General features: G+C 41.3%; 1 long non-coding RNA gene across 1 annotated transcript; it reads right to left on the reverse strand.

The window, feature by feature from the left end:
- Positions 1-805: 805 nt before the first annotated feature.
- On the reverse strand, positions 806-8,278 carry LOC140610137 (uncharacterized). The gene is made up of 3 exons (XR_012011911.1): positions 7,943-8,278; positions 7,029-7,136; positions 806-1,275 (listed from the first exon to the last, which is right to left on the reverse strand). It is a non-coding gene; the product is annotated as an uncharacterized lncRNA (long non-coding RNA).
- Between the last annotated feature and the right edge of the window lie 10,579 nt (positions 8,279-18,857).

Consider the following 18,857-nt stretch of genomic DNA (forward strand, 5'->3'; position numbering starts at 1 on the left):
CCACTGGTTCTGCCTCCAAGTTATGCCTTTCATCTGTCAGCTTCTCCCTCTGTCTCTGCCACCACTGTGCACCAAGTCACAGACCCCCAACAGGGTCCTTCAAAAGCTTCCTGACCATCTCCCTCCCCTCCTTTCTGGCTCTCTCCAATACATTCTCTGCACTCCACTCAGAGAAATATCTCACAAACATCAATCCTGGTATTCCCCATTTAAAACCCCTCAGTAGCTTCTCATCCCTGAGGTTTTCTCGTCTCACGGCCCTGTGTGAACTGCCCCTGCTGTCCTCACCTCCCACATGGTCATTCTCACACCTACATCAGCCACACAGCCTCCTTCTGTCTGAAGATCCTCCACCCTCTTCCCCGGTTTGGGCCTTTGTAGGTCCTACTGCTTGTGTTGGTCCCCCACCCCCGACCCTAGTTCTTCCGGTGGCTGACCATCTACATCCCTCATGCCTCAGTTGAAATGTTATTCCTTAGCCAGACTTTCCTTGAACTCTATCTGAAGTGACTTCCTAGTCACGGCAGCCATCTTTTTTGCCTCCTCAGTGCTTGCCATAACCTATGACTAGTCTATTTTTTTTTAAGATTTTATTCATTTATCTGAGAGAGAGGCAGAGACATAGGCAAAGGGAGAAGCAGGCTCCCTGTGGGAAGCCTGATGCGGGACTCAATCCCAGGACCCCAGGATCACTATCTGAGCCAAAGGCAGACACTCAACCACTGAGCCACCTAGACATCCTTATAACTACTCAGTTAATCTGTTTTACTAACATGTTGTCTGTCTTCCCATCTAGAAAGTAAGTGCCACCAGGGCAGAAAACACATGCCTCCCATGTATCACCAGATCCCAGTGCCCAACGCATGTGCTCACTAAGTTAACACACTTCCCCTTTGCTGGTTACAACTTACATTGTTTAGATTATTTTCAGGTAAGTTCAAGATTGTACCAGAAGATGTTTGTACTGAATAATAGAAGTGCAATCTAAATTCAGTTTTGTTTTTTTTTTTACCTCAAGTGATACAAATATTTGGACAGCTAGCTCTAAGTCAATGAAAACAAGATGTTTGCAGTTTTTCAAATTCTCCCCCTTGTCAGCCACCCCTTGCCAACAGAGACAGGTGTTTCCAGATGGTTGCCATGGTGATCTAAAAGCTGTTTTTCTCTTCGTTTCATTTTATCTTTGGAACAGGAGAGTGACAGATTCAAGAGGCAAAGTCTGAGATTTGGTGAGAATCTTTGTAAAGCTTGATGCGGTGCCACCACCTGGTGTTTCTGGAATAAAAGTTTTATTTATATTTTTATAATAAATTTATTTTTTTATTGGTGTTCAATTTGCCAACATACAGAATAACACCCAGTACTCATCCCGTCAAGTGCCCCCCTCAGTGCCCGTCACCCATTCACCCCCACCCCCCTGCCCTCCTCCCCTTCCATCACCCCTAGTTCATTTCCCAGAGTTAGGAGTCTTCATGTTCTGTCTCCCTTTCTGATATTTCCCACACATTTCTTCTCCCTTCCCTTATATTCCCTTTCACTATTATTTATATTCCCCAAATGAATGAGAACATATAATGTTTGTCCTTCTGCGATTGACTTATTTCACTCAGCATAATACCCTCCAGTTGCATCCACGTTGAAGCAAATGGTGGGTATTTGTCATTTCTAATGGCTGAGGAATAAGGAATGAAAGTTTTAGCTTGAGGCTCAGGGAGTTGTCAGGACAGGCACATGTGCCTGGCTGGGATTCAGTGCAACGTGGGCACTCATTGTGACATTTCCCAGATGAGGGACACTCATTTCTCCCCCATGCACTATGAAATTGTGATCCCCTTGGTTCTGAAGCCCTTTTCAGAAAAAAAAAAAAAAAAAAAACGCTTTAGAGCCCAAACAGCTTCAGGGTGCCTGGGAGACCCAGTTAGTTGGGCATCTGACTCTTGGTTTCAGCTCAGGTCTGATCTCGGGGTCATGAGATTGAGCCCCGTGCCAGACTCTGGGATTAGCGAGGAGTCAGCTTGGTTTTCTCTCTCCCTCTTCCTCTGCCCCTCCCCCCATGCTCTCTCTCACTGCAATAAATAAATAAATCTTAAAAAAAAAAAAAAAAAAGCCCAAGCAGCTTTAGCATTTCAGGGATAACTTTCAAAAATGACAAAGAAATGAGGTTTTCCTCCTGGAATTTCTTAGGAACTCTCCTAAGAAGAGTTCCCTTGGAACTCCCTGGGAGTTCCCTTGGACTTTTCCAAGGGGGAACTAGCTACTCAGACCTAGGGGATTCTATCCTTCCATAGATAACATAAATGAGCCAGTGAATCAAAGAGTTCCTTGGTAGATAGAGCCCAGCCAAGTCGAAACAAAACTCCTTTCTGAGAGAGCAATGGATGCGGATCAGCACGCTGGCAGGGCTGCCTCAGGACCCACACAGTGACTGCCACTTACATACAGTCCAACACAGAGAAGTTATGTGCGTGGAGGTGCAGATTGGCCTAAGTGAGGCTCAGGGAGGAGTGTCCTTGCAGTCTCCCAACAGACTCCTCGCTGCTGCTCTACCATCTTTTTCTCTCCTTCATTCTCTTTGGTCAAAATTCTCTCTTCTCCATCTTTCCCATCTTTTTATCTTACTTTCTGTCTCCTTCTTAGGCTACATTTATTTATTCTCTCTCTCCCTTCCTCTACCCATCCCTCACTCATTCACTCCTTTTTTTCTGGTCACTGTCTACATTTTACCATTCCTTCCCATTTCGAATGATTGTCCACTTCTGACTTTGGCCTCATTTTTGATGTAGAAACTTTCATGGAGAGTCCACTCGTGGGTTGCCAGAGAACAGCGAGCTCCTCCAGAGACTGAGTTTCCACTGAGTCTTTAGATTACCAAGTACCCTTTAAAAATTCCCTCTCAAACCATTCACCCAGAATCCTTGCAAGCTAACTGTTCTCTAAAAGTTTTAGAGGTCTCCAGGTACTCACTTCCACCTTCATTCTGTGTGTGCCAGTCACATGTGCAACAATCCTTTGGCTAATAATACACCTCAGCAATTGGCTTTCTTGCCACTGAGATTAGTTTTAAGATGCCAGTTGATGGTTATAAAACATCAATTCTGGAAATTCCATCCAAGGATTGCTATGTATTAACACATTATTAAGATAGTATATTGCAAGGATAATGTACTATTATAATTGTTGACCTATCAAAAACAGAAAATTTTTGAAACTTCAGTGGAAGTTAGATGCCATTCTATTAAATTGGAATTCAGTTAAGGGAAGAGAGAGCATTGCAAATGTTCAGCAAGGTTGGTTAGATGTGCTCATGATTTTCACCAATACTGTTTTTTATAAAATAATTATATATCCACATATGTTACATTATATTTTGTATTATATTATATATAATATATTTGTTTCTATTATATACTTAATAGAATACATGCATATACACAATGCCTACATGTGAAGCATGACCACGAGGTTGGTTAACTTGGGACATTTTGTTGTGGCTTATATGGCCTTAGAGCAATTTCAGAAGGATCTCTGTGTCCTCTGGAGCAGTGACCACATCTCTCAATTAGGACAAAGGTTACCAGGGCAGATGCAATACCCACCTCAGTGTACAAATTATGGAGTATCAAATTTATTTGTATCACGTCTTCTATACTAAATGATCATTTTACAATGTAAGTCAATACACTTTTATGGAGCAGTGTGGTGGCTGTAAGGTGGGGGAAAGGATGAGTGGTGATGCACAGTCCCCGGTCCTTGAAGAATTATAACAATATGTTGTTGTATGTACCCTTCTCTTAGCAAATAGTGGCTCTGCCCAAATGTGGAAAAATATCTAACTCAGTTCAAAACTAATAGAGCCATTGGCTCAGTGCTTAGGATAAACAAACCTCTGCCCAAGGAGAAATCAGATCCTCCGTCTTTTGGACTATGATTTAGCAAAGCCAAGTTTCTGAAGTTTGAGAACCTCCCTGGTGAGCACCATCAAATGACTTCTCTGCTTCCAACATTGCATTGACAAATGTCACTTCATAATGACATTACCTGTGCTTTCCAAGCTATTGATGGGTCAAATCACACTGGATAGTCCTGGGCTATTTTCTCTGTCTAGACCATGCCCCCTGACCATGGTGGATGGACATATCTCTCTGCACAGAGCCAGTTGAGGATATAAGCTAGACTCTTAAATGGCTATTTTAGGATGCCCAAAGAAATAAATCACAGAGTAAAATACATTTTTAAAGGAACAGGAAATCATGAAACAAAATCAAGAGGTTAGGAAGAACAGTAAACAAGAAAACTCATAATTAACAAGCAAAGTCATTACAAAGAAAAACTTAAAACTCCGGATAAACTCTAAAACTGAAAGAATCAAAGAGAGTATTCATGATTGGAAGGTAGGATTGAAGAATTTTACCTAAAAGGCAGTATTGAGAAATGAAGTTTTTCTAGATTTTTCTTATTTATTTGTTTTTTAATGAAAGTGTCATTAAGAAAGAATGAAAACATTTTGAAAGGTAGCAATTTTTGTCTGATAGGAGCTTCCAAGATGAGAATAGAAGAAATGGCAGAGGAGCCATTTGGAGAGATACTCAGGATAGCCAAGAATTGAAGAAAGACATGAGTTTTTATATCAAAAGGCACTGCAAATACTAAACAATAGGTAGAAATAAATCTATACCTCATACATCGTAGTGAAACTGCAGAAATCGAGGATGAAGAGGAAATCTTAGAAGCAAACCCAGGGGAATAACAGCTAGCCTGAGAGCAGGTGCGAGAAGGAAATGGAATAATATTTTCAAGGGCTGAGAGCAGCTATACCTCTTTCATTCACCTATTAGTGTCCTATGAAACATAAAGTAGAAAGCTCATCTTTGCCCTTCTCGAGTCTCCCTCCAGCCCTGTCCATCCATCCCCCTCCCATATTCTGCCCATGCTTGCCTGCGGACACCAAACTCTCTGAGCCAGGAGTCTGCAAACTATGGCCCACCAGCCAATTCCTTCCCACTGCCTCCTGTTATAAATAAAGTTTTATTAGAACAAGCACACGCATCTGTTTATGTATTGTCCACGGCTGCCTGTGCACTACAAAGAGCTGAATAGCTGGATAGAGCCCCCCTCCAGGGCTAGCCAGTTCCTAGACACTTGCCCATCTGGATACCCCAGGACAGACTGTCCAAGAGTGTGCTTGTCACATGCAAACCAACAAATCCCCAGCCACCATACTGTACCCCTAACCACCTCCTTCGTGAGGCTCTCACTCTCATACTCCAGGCCACTCTCCTCCTGGCCTATCACCTCAGGATCAGCTTTCAAACAACTAGGGAAATCCACTATGTACTCCAGAGCCCACTGGTATTACTCAAACCAGACCATCCTAAGCCTGCTTACCTTGCCGTGCCCATTTCTTCCCTCAGAAACCATAGTAAAGGCTTTTGTCTACATCAACCCCCCAGCTTCATCTGCCTCCTGACTGACCCTACGCTTCCCCCTGTAGCCCTACACCCCCCTTTTGAGAACTGTGAATAACAACAAACTCTTTTTTCATTGGCAGTCGTCTCTTGGTCTGTTGGCTATGCATTACCTTAAATACTCTACTAATAATACATTATATCAGGAGGATTCAGGCAGGACCCACAGGTGGATACCCTGGGACCTATTTGCCTGGCTGGGTGGGTTCCACAGGAGGGGAGCAGATGGGTCAATACGTTGTGTTTAAGCAGGTGGTCAACAGCCATTTACCACCTTACCGTGCTCAGCCCACCTATCCTCAGCTGACCCATAGCTTGTTCTTCCTTCTTAAGTTGGGAAATGCACCCGACTCTTCCTGGCTCTCTTTGGAAAGAGAAAACACTAATAAATCAAACATCAAAATAATTATACCCTTATCTTATTGTCACGCAGGCTTCCTGGATGATAGGAACCTTTTGAACCTTTGGTCTACCCACCCCAACCCCAGCCTTCTGTAAGTGCACAATGCACATTACCTTATCAGAACTAAAAACTGTCCCTGAGAGGCTTGAAGAAATACTGGCTGCAGTTTCTAGGTCCTGAAACAGACTGATGGTTGAAACCCCTCACAATGAAGTCCCATTTGGCTTTGAGTAATTAAGATGTCTGGTCCATCCAGGGCCATCCACCAGCACGGACAGAGTAAGCTCCGCCACATTCAGCATCAGGAAGGCTGAAGCCAGGGGGTGCTCTTGTCTTTGCTTCTCGCAGTGACAAGAACACAGAGTGACTTACTCTGCTTAATGGAGTCCATGAGAACCTCACAGAGAGGGTACTTTATGGAGCAGTAAGGATTTGGCAGGCATAGGTGAAAGAAAAAAGGGCATTCCAGGTAGAAGGGACAGAGTGGGTCAAAAGTTGCTAGGACATGGGGCGCAGCATTGTGGCAGTGACAGGAGTTGAAACTGGAGGTGTAAAGACCAATATGTTTGCAGCCCCTGGACCTGGTACAGATGGAGCACTAAATAAAGAGTCTGGATGAATGAAAGAGGACAAGAGGTAGCCATGGTCAGATACAGAGTGGCCTCGATGACTGCCAGTATTTTTGCTTTCTGCTCGCATCAGACATTACTGCTTCTACGAGGCTGTGCCAGGATGGCCAGGGGTGTTTCTGAGCTGAGCTGGAAGAGCTGGTGAAGCCATGCTCCTAAAATAAATAGCTTGTACTATTTGTCCCTCAAGGACAAAATATGTTTCGTGGAGCCTATTTCATTATTCCTTGCAACATACACATGTGACGCATTAGCCAATTACCCGGCTTGATTAGAGAGTAATGATTTTCACCAAGGTCACATGGCACTTCAGAGGTGAAACTGAAAGCAGCAATGACCCTTGGCCCCTGTCCTAAACTGGGCCTCTCTCTCTCTCTCTCTCTCTTTCTCTCTCTCCCTCTCTCTTTTTTATTTGCTTGGACCAAGGGCCAAAAGTAAGCCACCAAGCCATGGACTGAAACCTTGTCTGAGGTCTGGGCCCAGGGGGAGCCCTTCTCCTCCAGGGCATCTGAGATACTGGTTTCTTCTGACCTGCTGCACTCCGCTCACAGCATTGTGGTTCTCTCCTCTGATAATTGTCCCTTTGGGGGCTGGATGGAACAACAGCCCCAGAGCGGAGAGGAGATGGCTCACTTATGCCTAGAAGAAAGCAGAGAGAGGTGGAAGCTGGACCCAAATGGAAAAACGGGCCTGCTCTAACCCCATGAGAAATGTTCAGGTAGTAACACTTCACTGCTATGTCCCATAGAGCCTCCCTTCACTGGACAGACCTTCTTGGACCCTTCAGAAGACCCCACAATTTACCATGATCCAAACCCCTCATTCGGGTGCTAGAGTACCAGATTTTCAACAATTTTAACAATTATTTATTGAGCCCTTGTTATGTGGCTGGCACTGTACTAGCTGATGTCCATGTGGCAGTTGCCACCTGCACAATAGTGTATGCTCTGTGCTAAGCATGTCAGAAGTCAAAGGATACAGTGGTAAATATGACAGACATAGCTGTACCCCCATAAGCTTATGGTCTAGAATCCTTCCATTTCAGAAGGTCAGTGCAATTTTTTTTTTTTTGTGGAGAGACCACAAATCTTAAAGAGGCCTGGATTCAAGACATAGATAGGTCTACCTTGTTCCCCTCTGTGTACTAAGTGGCATTGAAATGGAAGTTTGGATTGCTACCAAGACTGTAGGTACTGTGTGCCTAAGATAGTGCCTAAGCAAAATTGTCAAACCATGTGGGAAAACCAGTTATATATCTCTTACCTACATACCCACTTCATGGATCTAAAAATATTAATGACTCAAAGATTTCCTTCAGAGCACTACTGGTGTACTATGAGCCTCACTCTGGCCCTGCCAATGTAGAGAGGGAGACCGTGCCTCCTACTGCCCTTACACATAGGAAAAGGGGGTACATTGGGACTTCTCAAGGATTTAACACATACCCAGAAGCTTGTGTGGCACAGTGTACGGGTGCCCAGCTCACACCAGAGAAATAAAAAACATGAGAGAGGACCGTATCAGTCCACCTGGGCTTCCATAACAAAATATTGCAGACTGGTGACTTAAACAAGCAAGATGTACTTCTCACGGTTCTGGAAGCTGGAAGCTGCACGTTAAGGTCCAGCAGGGTTTGGTTTCTGGTGAGAGCCCACTTCCTGGCTTTCAGACAGCAGTTTGTTCTCACACGGTCTTTCCTCTGAATGTACTCTAGTGGGGAGGGGGAGGGAGACAGAAAGAGAGGGAGGAAGAGAAAAAGGGAAGGGAGGAGAGAATAAGCCCCTGGTATCTTGTCTTACCATGACACTAATCCTATTGGCTCAGGGGCCCACTCTTATGACCTCATTTAACCTTAATTACCTTGTATAGGCCCTATCTCCAAATACAGTCACATAGGGGCTTAAGACTTCAACAAATAAATGGGGGTGGAGGGAAATAATTCAGTTCATGGCAGGCTGCCTAACTGCTTTGATAGCAAAACACAAGATATGCGGCTACACCAGGATCAGTCTGTGTTTCCAGAGTGTGCAAAGTGTGTGGGCTTTACATAAGAGGGGGAGCTTGGGTCCTGTCCAAGAAGTATGCATGGTGAGGAGACCACAAGGGTCCAACTCTAACCTGCCCACATCCAGGAGCTGAGGAAAGAGCCACAAGTCAGCCACAAATGGAAGAAAGATGTCTCCCACACAGCTCTATCAATGGAAGATCCCAGCAGATGATGGGACAATGGATGTGTATCTCCAAGCAACCTATTAAAGTGTTCTAGGAGGAAAGTCAGCCTTTGGTGCCCAGAAGGCCCAAAGAATGCTTATACTCAGTAGCCATATGAGTACCTGAAAAGGGGAATCTTTCCTTTTCCCCTTTTCTCTCCACCCTACCCAAGTTCATAGGGAAAGAATGCCCAAGTGAGAAGAATTCAGGAGGCTTATCATGGACCCCTCTTGCAAGCATGTTTCTGGTCCAAGTAAGAGAAGGAGTAATCTCAACTTTAATTAAGTTCAGAATTTGGATTATTAAATGGAACTGGATATTTTTATTACTGAATTGAGACAATATTTTGCAGATTTACTTGACTTGAGAATGTGACCATAGAAGTGCTTTTATTACCTAGGAGAGACCAGAAAATTCATGGGCCAAAGTTTTCATCCAGGGAAAGGGGAAGAACCAGCCTCACAATGTGGATTTATAGGAACAGCGAAGAGGCAGCAATAAAATGATTCATGACCACTTCAACTCCAGACTTTTTGTGTGCTCAATGCCATGGGTACATGTGGTACATGGTTTTCTCATCTTAAAGATAATACAACCTACCATGAAAAATTGTTCTGAAAATTGAACTACATATTTCAGTGTCAACAAAACACCTAGGACACAGCCTGGTATATAATAGGTCCAAAGAGATGGTCGTCATTGTTACTGTTGTTCGTGGTAATAATAATAGCTAGATAAAGAGCACTAAAAAGCATCTTAGTAGTTTTCCCAACCCCAAGTTTGCTTTGTATCTGTCCCTCCAAAGATGACTCTTATGTTTAGGTCAATTTCCAGTCCTACGGGACTCTGTGGAAGTCCCCAACTGCAAGGAAATCTGGCCCCTCTCTCCAGCCTAATACAACTTTTGAATTTTACGGGGAAATCTTAAGCCTCTCCTTCTCATTTGGTCTCCATTTGGATCTTTGAAAATACAAGATGTGCTGTATATGGTTTCTCCCCAGACACATGCTGAATACTAATCACTGTTTTCCAGAAAGCTCAGCATCTGGGCAGCTATCTAGCCCCTGGGATCACCAGTGGAATTGGACTAATACCAAGAACTGGTTACCACAATACGTCATTCACTCATGAATATCATTAAATAAGCTTTGTTTCAAGAAACCTTAAACCTTCGACTTTTAGCTCACTTCAGTCTTTTCTCAGCATTCCAGAACATGATTAATGGTGACACCATACCACAATTATGGTATGGCTCAAACTCTAATTCACAATTGATTAGTTCTTTAACAATGGCCCTGAATAATGTGGTGTTAATGGCCAGCCCTGGTGGTCTGCTCCTACCAGATATCCATTACTAAGTCTACCCTGTGTATTACAACCTCCCTCCTGGAGCCCCATATCTACTCAAGGGGACAACTGCTTTATTTAATGGTTGCTAATTATGTGCAATCGGCTACAGTAGAATAGACAATGTAGAGGCTACTGCCCCAGCCTTTAGAGACAATATAGAAAACATGGTATTTTTGAAAAGTCAGTTTTTCCTCAAGTGAATTATGTTCCTATAGCTTGGAAAATAGGTGTCCTCACACTGTACTTGGGATGAGGGCAGAGGGAGACGGCAGTTTAGGAACCATGACCTTGGAAAGTGGCAGAAGTCAATGGTTGCACAGATAGGAAGTTAAACTCTTGCAGGCCCACAGAATGAAATAAAAGGATACCTGAAGCTGTGGGAGAAGGAAGTAAGTTAGAATATGAAGAGGAATGAACAGGAAGGCAGAAGAGGCAGATGGCAAAGAAATGTGAATGCACATGAGAGAGAGAACACTGGTAAATTGAAAGAGACAGTTTTATGGAATGAGTGTTTGTGTACTTCCAGAATTTATATATCAAATCCCTAATCCCCAGTGTGATGGAATTTGGAGGTGGGGCTTTTGGAGGTAATTAGGGTCAGATTAGATCATGAGAATGGGGCCCTCATGATAGGATTAATGCCCTTATTTTTAAAAAGCAGAGACAGGAGATCTCTTTCTCCACCATGTAAGGATACAGCAAGAAGGTGGCTGTCTGCAGCCAGAAAGACGATCCCCACAAAACTCAACCATCCTAGAATCTTGATTTTATTCTTCTCAGCCTTCAGAACTATACGAATTAAATGTTATTTAAGCCATTCAATCTATGGTATTTTGTTATACCAGCCTAACCTGAGTAAGATAAGAGTATAATTTCATCTTTTTGTTTGTAACTCCTTTCTTATCCTAAAAGATTGATGAAAGAGACGTTTAAAGAGATGATTTAAAAGGCAACTCCATAAAACAATAATTATAAGTCTGTTGATGCATACATAATGTATGGAGTTATAATTTGTGGATAGTATGAGCTTAAAGAGGGGAAGAGGGAACAGGGATACATAGAAGCAGAGTTTTTGTATATCAATAAAATTAAGTTAGTATTATTCCAGCCTCTATCCTAGGGTAACCACTGAGAAAATAACTCAAAATATGCATAATAAAATAAACAAGGGAATTACACTACACTGGAAAGTATATTTTAAAACAGGAGAAGGCAGTAGTGGAGAAACAGAGAAACAAAAAAACTTAAGACATATAAAAAACAAACAGCAAAGTAGAAGACATAAATCCTACCCTATTAGTAGTAATCACATTAAACATAAATGGATCGGGATGCCTGTGGTTCAGTGGTTGAGCATCTGCCTTTGGCTCAGGTCATGGTCCTGGGGTCCTGGGATAGAGTCCCTCATCAGGCTCCCCACAGGCTTGCTTCTCCCTCTGCCTGTGTCTCTGCCTCTCTCATGAGTGAATAAATAAAATCTTAAAAAAAAATAAATGGATTAAACTCTCCAATTAAAAAAGCAGATTATTTTTTAATGAAATGAATTTTTTTTAAGATTTATTTATTCATGAGAGACACACAGAGAGAGGCAGAGACACAGGCAGAGGGAGGAGCAGGCTCCATGCAGGGAGCCCAGCGTGGGACTATCCGGATCTCCAGGATCACGTCCTGGGCTGAAGGCGGAACTAAACCACGGAACCACCTGGGCTGCCCATGAAATGAATTTTTTTAAAAATGATCCAACTATGTACTATCTACAAGAGACTCACTTCAGATTCAAAGACATAAATTAGTTGAAAGAAAAATCATAGCAAAAGATACACAATGCAAAGAGTAACCAAAAAACATCTGGAGTGGCTATAGTAAAGCCAGATAATCTAACAATTATATAGACATATCCATACCTAAGAGTGTCCCAACATACATGAGGCAAAACTAGCGATATAAAATAAAACTAGAGAATTCAACAATAATAGTTGGAGATTTCAGTACTCTACTTTCAATGATGGATAAATCAACTAGACAAAAATCAGCAAGAGAGAAGATTTGAAAAACACTGTTAACCAATTAGATCTAACAAATATCTGTAGATATTTGCACCCAACCACAGCAGAATACACATTCTTCTCAAGTATATATGGAGCATTATTGAGGAGGGACAATATATAGGCCATTAAAAAAGTCTAAATAAAGGTAAAAGAATTCAAATCATACAAAGCATATTCTCCTACCACAATGAAATGAAATGAAATTAGAAATCAGGAACAGAGAGAAATTTGAGGAATCAATGAATATTGATTTTTGTGAAATCAATTGATTGATTGTGAAATTAAACAGCACACTACTAAATAACCAATGAGTTAAAGAAGAAATCACAATGGTAATTGGAGCATACTTTGAAAAGAATGAAAATAACTCGAAATTCTAAAACTTATGGGATGCAGTTACTAGTGCCTAGAGAGAAATTCAAAGCCATAAATGTCTACACTAAAAAAGAAAAAAATTACAAGTTAATAACCTAATCTTCAACATTAAGAAACTAGAAATGATGAGCAAACTAAACTTAAAGGCAAGCATAAGGAAGGGAATAACAGCGATAAGGGTAAAAATAAAATAAAAATAGAAAAACAAGAGAAAAATAAATGAAAGTAAAAATTATTTGAAAACATGGACAAAATTGAGAAATCCAAGAAGAAAAATGGAGGACTCAAATTACTAATACCAGGAATGAAAGGGGTGACAAGACTACCAACCCTCAGAAATAAAAAAGGATTATAAGGAATATTTGAATAATTGAATGCCAAAAAATTAGATAAGCTAGATGAAATGGACAAATTTTGAGAATGACACAAACTACCAAAACTATTTCAAGAAGTAGTATAAAATCTGAATATATCTACAGCAAGTAAAGAGATCAAGCTAGTCATCAAAAAGTTCCACAAAGGAAAGGCCAAACAGCTCTGTTGGTTAATTCTACCAAATGTTTAAGAAGAATTAACATAATCTTTCACAAAGTCTTCCATGAAATAGAAAAGGTTGGAAACATTTCCTAACTTATTCTATGAGGCCAGTATAACCTGGACACCAAAATCAGACAAAGACATCATAAGAAAAGAAAAACTACAGATCAATATCTCTTGTGAATATAGTCAGCAAAAACACTAACAAACAGATTCCAGCAGTATATTAAAGGGATTGTACACCAGAGCCAAGTGGGATTTATCTCAGGAGTGAACGTTTGGTTCAACATACAGAAATCAGTCAATGTAATTTTATTAGTTCCTATTGCTACTATGACAAATTACCACAGACTTAATGGGAATAAATGGATTAGCATCTTCAAATGTCTATCTCTATTCCATCATCTCATCACCTTCTCTGACTCTAATCTTCTTACCCTCTTTCTATAAGGACCCTTGATACTACTTTGGTTCCAACTAGAGAATCCTAGAAAATCTCATCTGAAGACCCTTAATCTAATCACATCTATAAATTCTCTTTTACCAGGTAAAATAGTATATTCATAGGTTCTAGAGATTAGGACTTTTTAAGGTGACATTATTTAGCATAGCACATATTAATAATATAGTAATAAAATATTATTCATATTAAATTGATAGACTTAAATATTAATAGAATAAAAGAAGAAACATACAATCATCTCAATAGGTTCAAAATAAGCATTTGACAAAATACAATGCCCTTTCATCATAAAACATGCAACAGACCAGGACTAGAAGGGAACTTCTTCAACCTGACAAAGGGGACCAAGAAAAACACAGAGCTGGCATCATATTTAATGGTAAAAGTCCAAATGCTTTTTCCCTAAGGTCAGGAACAAAACAAGGGTATCTGTTCTCACCATTCATCTCCTGAAAGACAGCATTTCCCTTTCTGAATGGGCATCCTGTCCCATCTTCTTCTACTTCAGGATCCTTCCTGGTGGACTTGAGTCAATATGGTGGAATTCCCATCCTCAAACTTTTCCATCAATCTACACTGCTTCCCTCCCATGGACTTGGCACCTGGGGGAGGGTGGGTGGGCATGGATGGCGACTTAAGCAATTTGGGCCAGAAGAGAGACAAGCTCTGGCCCTGGATGAGCCATCAAGAGAAGCCTTCAAAGCCTTTCCCTTCTCCCAAGTCTTTATCTGATGCTAACAGCAGCCTGTATAACAGACAGGAGTATGAAAAGATGAAGAAGCTCCATTCCAAGTGAGGTGATTTGCCTAGGGAAAGTGGCTAATTTGAGACCAGAACCTCCTCTGGACTCTTCAACATTCACGACCCAATGGCTTAGGGTGGTGGGGTGGAGGGGAAGGCAGCTTGCTCCCCAAAAAGGGGGAGAGAGAGAGAGAAAGGGACGGGAAGAAAGAGAATGAGCCAGGTGAGCAATCACAGAAAAACAGGGGCATTTCCATGGCTGGCCCCAAGGCACTTAGAAGTGGATCTTCAGGCAGAGTCTGTGATGAGTGCCCTACCAGAGCTTCCATTATACTCCCCAGTCCCTTGCGTCTCCTCATGGGAGCATCACAGCATCACAAGCCTCCCTGGCTCAGGGCTGATTCATCGGATCCACAATGGAGATTTCATATTTAAGTCCAGGCTCTTGGCTTAGGGAGGGCCACAGTGGAGGATGTCAGACCCTGAGGGCCAGATATTTGGAGCTGCTGTCTTTAAAACCCTCCATGGTTCCAGCCTCAACTGGAGCCTTCCAGCAATGCCATCTGGCTGTGCTGCCCCATGGGCTTCTGACCAGCTTGAGCCTTGGAGACGTCCAAGAAATCAGAGGCATACACCTCTTTAAAGTTCCAAGGTTAATGCTGCAACCCACGGGGAAGAGCATAAAGTTCTGGAAAACCCAATGGAGCTTCTATCAGTTTTTATATACCATTTGTCACAAAGCAGGCCTGTGCCAGAACTCTGGGCCTTCTGGGCTCTCTGAGTGACAAGCTCCAGCCTGCATTTGAGGAAACTGAGCCACGGACAGTGAGAAAACCATAACCATTGATGTCAGAGATGCAAATTTAAAACCAAGCTCTGCCACTCAACATCTGTGCGATCTTGGACAAAAACCCATAGGAAGTAGCGCTCTGCCAAACTAGACCCAGGGTGACACCAGAGTGCCCCCTGCTGGCCAGATGCCCTCACTCTGTTCACATGGGCAGGTTACATTGCTAATCTCTCACCCACTTTAGCACACCTGGGCACGTACCTAGGCAGGCACCCGGACCCTGGGCACCCAAAATGGTTTCAGCGGTACTCACCCTAGATGTGAGGCTCCCTGACTTAGAGGAGAGGGAGAACCCAGTCAGCAAAGTGTCAACCCCATTGACAATACCCCCTGGGAGAAAACATGTGATTCTGCAATAGACTTGACAGATGTGGTGCGCAGAAGGAGGAAGGGAAGGAATTTATTTTTTTTTTAAGATTTTATTTATTTATTCATGAGAGAAACAGAGAGAGAGAGGCAGAGACACAGGCAGAGGGAGAAGCAGGCTCCATGCAGGGAGCCTGAAGTAGGACTCGATTCCGGGTCTCCAGGATCACGCCCTGGGCTGAAGGTGGCGCTAAACCGCTGAGCCACCGGGGCTGCCCAGGAGTGGAATTTCTATTCAAGTTTTCATCTGGATAACTCCTAAGCCCAAGGACAGATTTGTGAGCCTCAGAGGACCTCTGAACCTGCCATTAACTGGGCATAAAGAGGAGGGTCCAGTAGCAACTAAATCCACTCTAAAAAAAACACTACTATTGTCTGCCATACATAGTAGTAGGTGTGCCCTAAGCTATTAATTCATATGTCAAAAGTTTATTGAGCTTCTACTCTATGCCAGGTCATGTGCCAGTGTTTGGGATACAGAACCACGGAGCACTCTGCCACCACACATGCACATGTTCCTATCTCCTTTACTTCATCTGCATTATTTTTTGACATAGTACTTATCACCATCTAAAATATCATATATTTTACTCAGTTTTTCTTATTTTATTATGTTGCTATACATATGTGCATGCATATGCACACACAGATTTTTTTATTGTATTCCCAGCATTTAGAAAAGTTCCTTACACATAATAGGTGCTCGGTTAATCTATATTGACTCAAGGACTTCACAATTTGGTCGTATGATTTATCCTTCCAAGTTTCCTGTAGTTAGGATATTATTTTATCTGTTTTATGGATGATAAAACTACAAGTGCCTGCATGGAGCAATTTGACTATTCATGGTGGAGCTGAGAGGCAAACCTATGTCTGTTGACTCCAAATCCTGTGCTTAGTGTGCACTCCCCCAAACAGCCTAGAGCCCCAGTTACACTGAGTTATGATAGGCACAAGAGACAAAAATAGAAGAGGCTAGTTGTTTGAGGGGAAGATTCTGGTCATAGTCCCCTGCATAAAGCAAGGACCCTTAAAGATCAACACCTTCAGTGGGTGAACACAACAAAAAGAGTAATGCATTCTCCCTGAAAAATCTTTAACCACTTGTATATAGTCAGTGGGGTAGGTAATAAGGATTCATACTCTCTTTGAAAATTGAAGGAATTTCAAATGGAAATTTTAGTTTAAAGTGATTCAAAGTTGGTAGTGCTTTCTGGTACCTATCAAAAGCAAATATAAATTCTCTGGGAAAGACTTAACCTTGGGCCTTAAAGAATTTTCTGATGGACACCTGGGTGGCTCAGCAGTTGAGCACCTGCCTTTGGCTCAGGACATGATCCCAGGATCCTGGATCAAGTCCCACATCAGGCTCCCTGCATGGAGCCTGCTTCTCCCTCTGCCTGTGTCTCTGCCTCTCTCTGTGTCTCTCATGAATAAATAAATAAAATCTTAAAAAAAAAAAGAATTCTCTGAGATTCTCTGAGATAGTTGTAGGGACCTGACTTAATAATCAAAAGTCACAGGACATGCAAAGAAATAAGCTGCTGTGAGGTAGGTTATGTGCCTAGTAATGACTCAGTGGATCAGACCATTTTCCTCCTGTTAATTGTAATAAAGCTTGATATTGTTGGAGAGCTAACAAGCCAGTGAGAAATTGTGGAGAAGAAAGGAAATCCCAGAAAATGTAGCCCATAATTTGAAGCCATTTTGACCACAGAATATTAAGAAGAGACCACCCCTCAAAGGAACTGAAACCCAGCTTCAAAATCGTATCAATCCCTGATTAGATTAAGATGACTTAGAATCACCAGTGACTATAGTGTAGCTGCCTGCAAATAAAGTAATCCTCGTAAAATATAGGTGCAATAATCCAGAGCCTCAAATTACCTCTTAAGGGTTTTTTAACCTATAATGTCTAGCATTCAATCAAAAATAGCCAGGAATAACAGAGGATAAGATATTAGCAAAACTCAAAACAATCAATGAACAGTAGAAGCAGACCCATGGAGAATCCAGGATTTGAAGTGATCAGAAACAAACCTCACTATAGCTATGATTAATTGGTTCAAAAAATTAAAATACAACAGAATTCCAGCAGAAAATAAGAAAGCATAAAAAAGGGTTCAAAATAGAAATTCTGAAACTAAAAAAAAATAAATAAATAAACCCAAAAGTATGAACTCAATAGATGAGTTTAACAAGAACTTGAATTCAACTAAAGAAAGAATTAGTGAACTAGAAGATGGATCAGAGGAAAATGTCTGCATAAAGGAAGACAAAAAGTTGGAAAACAGAGAAAGGAATATAATATGTATCCAAGATATGGTGAAAATATCTAGCATATTTGTATTTTGGAGCCCCAGAAGGAAGGGAGAAGACAGAACAGGGCAGAAATACTATTTGAAAAAATAAAAGCAGAGAATTTGCAAAAACTGATTAAAAAAATCAAGCCACAAATGAAAGCAGCACTATAATTCCCAAGAAGAATGAAAGCAAGCAAAACTATATCTAGGGACAATGAACTGATGAAAAATAAAAACAATGAGAAAAAACATGAACGCATTCAGGAAACAAAATGCCTTCAAAGGAGCAACATTAAAGTGATAAATAACTTTGAAACAGAAACAATGGAAGCTAGGAAACAAAGGATGAAATCTTAAAATAGCTGACAAACTGGAATTCTATATCCAGTGAAATGTCCTTCAAAAAGTGAAGGAGAAATATGGAGGTTTAAAGACAAATGGCACTGAGAAACTCATTACCAATAGAATATATATGTAGGATATTTATATATTCTAATCCAAAACCAATAGAATATATATAATATAAAAATATGTATATATATTCTAATCTAAAAACTGCCCACAAATCAGATGCAGAAATAATTAAGAAAGAAATATCACTAATCTTTTTAAAAATATTTATTTATTTATTTATTTATTTATTTATTTATTTATTTGAGAGAGCATGCATGACAGGGAGAGGAGAGTGAGAGAGAAAGAGAGAGCAGGGGCAGGGGCAGGGGCAGAAGGAGAGGGAGAAGCAGACTCCCTGTTAAGCAGAGAGTCCAAAATGGGGCTCAATCCCAGGACACTGGGATCATGACCTGACCTGAAGGCAGATGCTTAACCAACTGCCACCCAGGTGCCCTGAAATATCACTAACCTTTAACAAAATCTTCCAAAGCGTAGGAAAAGAGGGAGTTAAAATTAGAGTTATTTACTACATTAGCAGAGAAAAAGGGGAAAATCATATGATAACACTGAGAGACAAATTTAAAGAAAGAAGTAAATTAAAGGATATACTATGTTTATGGATTGGTATACTCAATGTTGAAAGATGTCAGTTCTCCTCAAATAGATCTTTGAAATGTGATTCTTAAAATCATATGGATATTAGCATGCAAGGACTTGGATAGA

The sequence above is a fragment of the Canis lupus genome, chromosome 2, assembly GCF_048164855.1.
Source record: "Canis lupus baileyi chromosome 2, mCanLup2.hap1, whole genome shotgun sequence".
NCBI classification, from domain to species: Eukaryota; Metazoa; Chordata; class Mammalia; order Carnivora; family Canidae; genus Canis; species Canis lupus.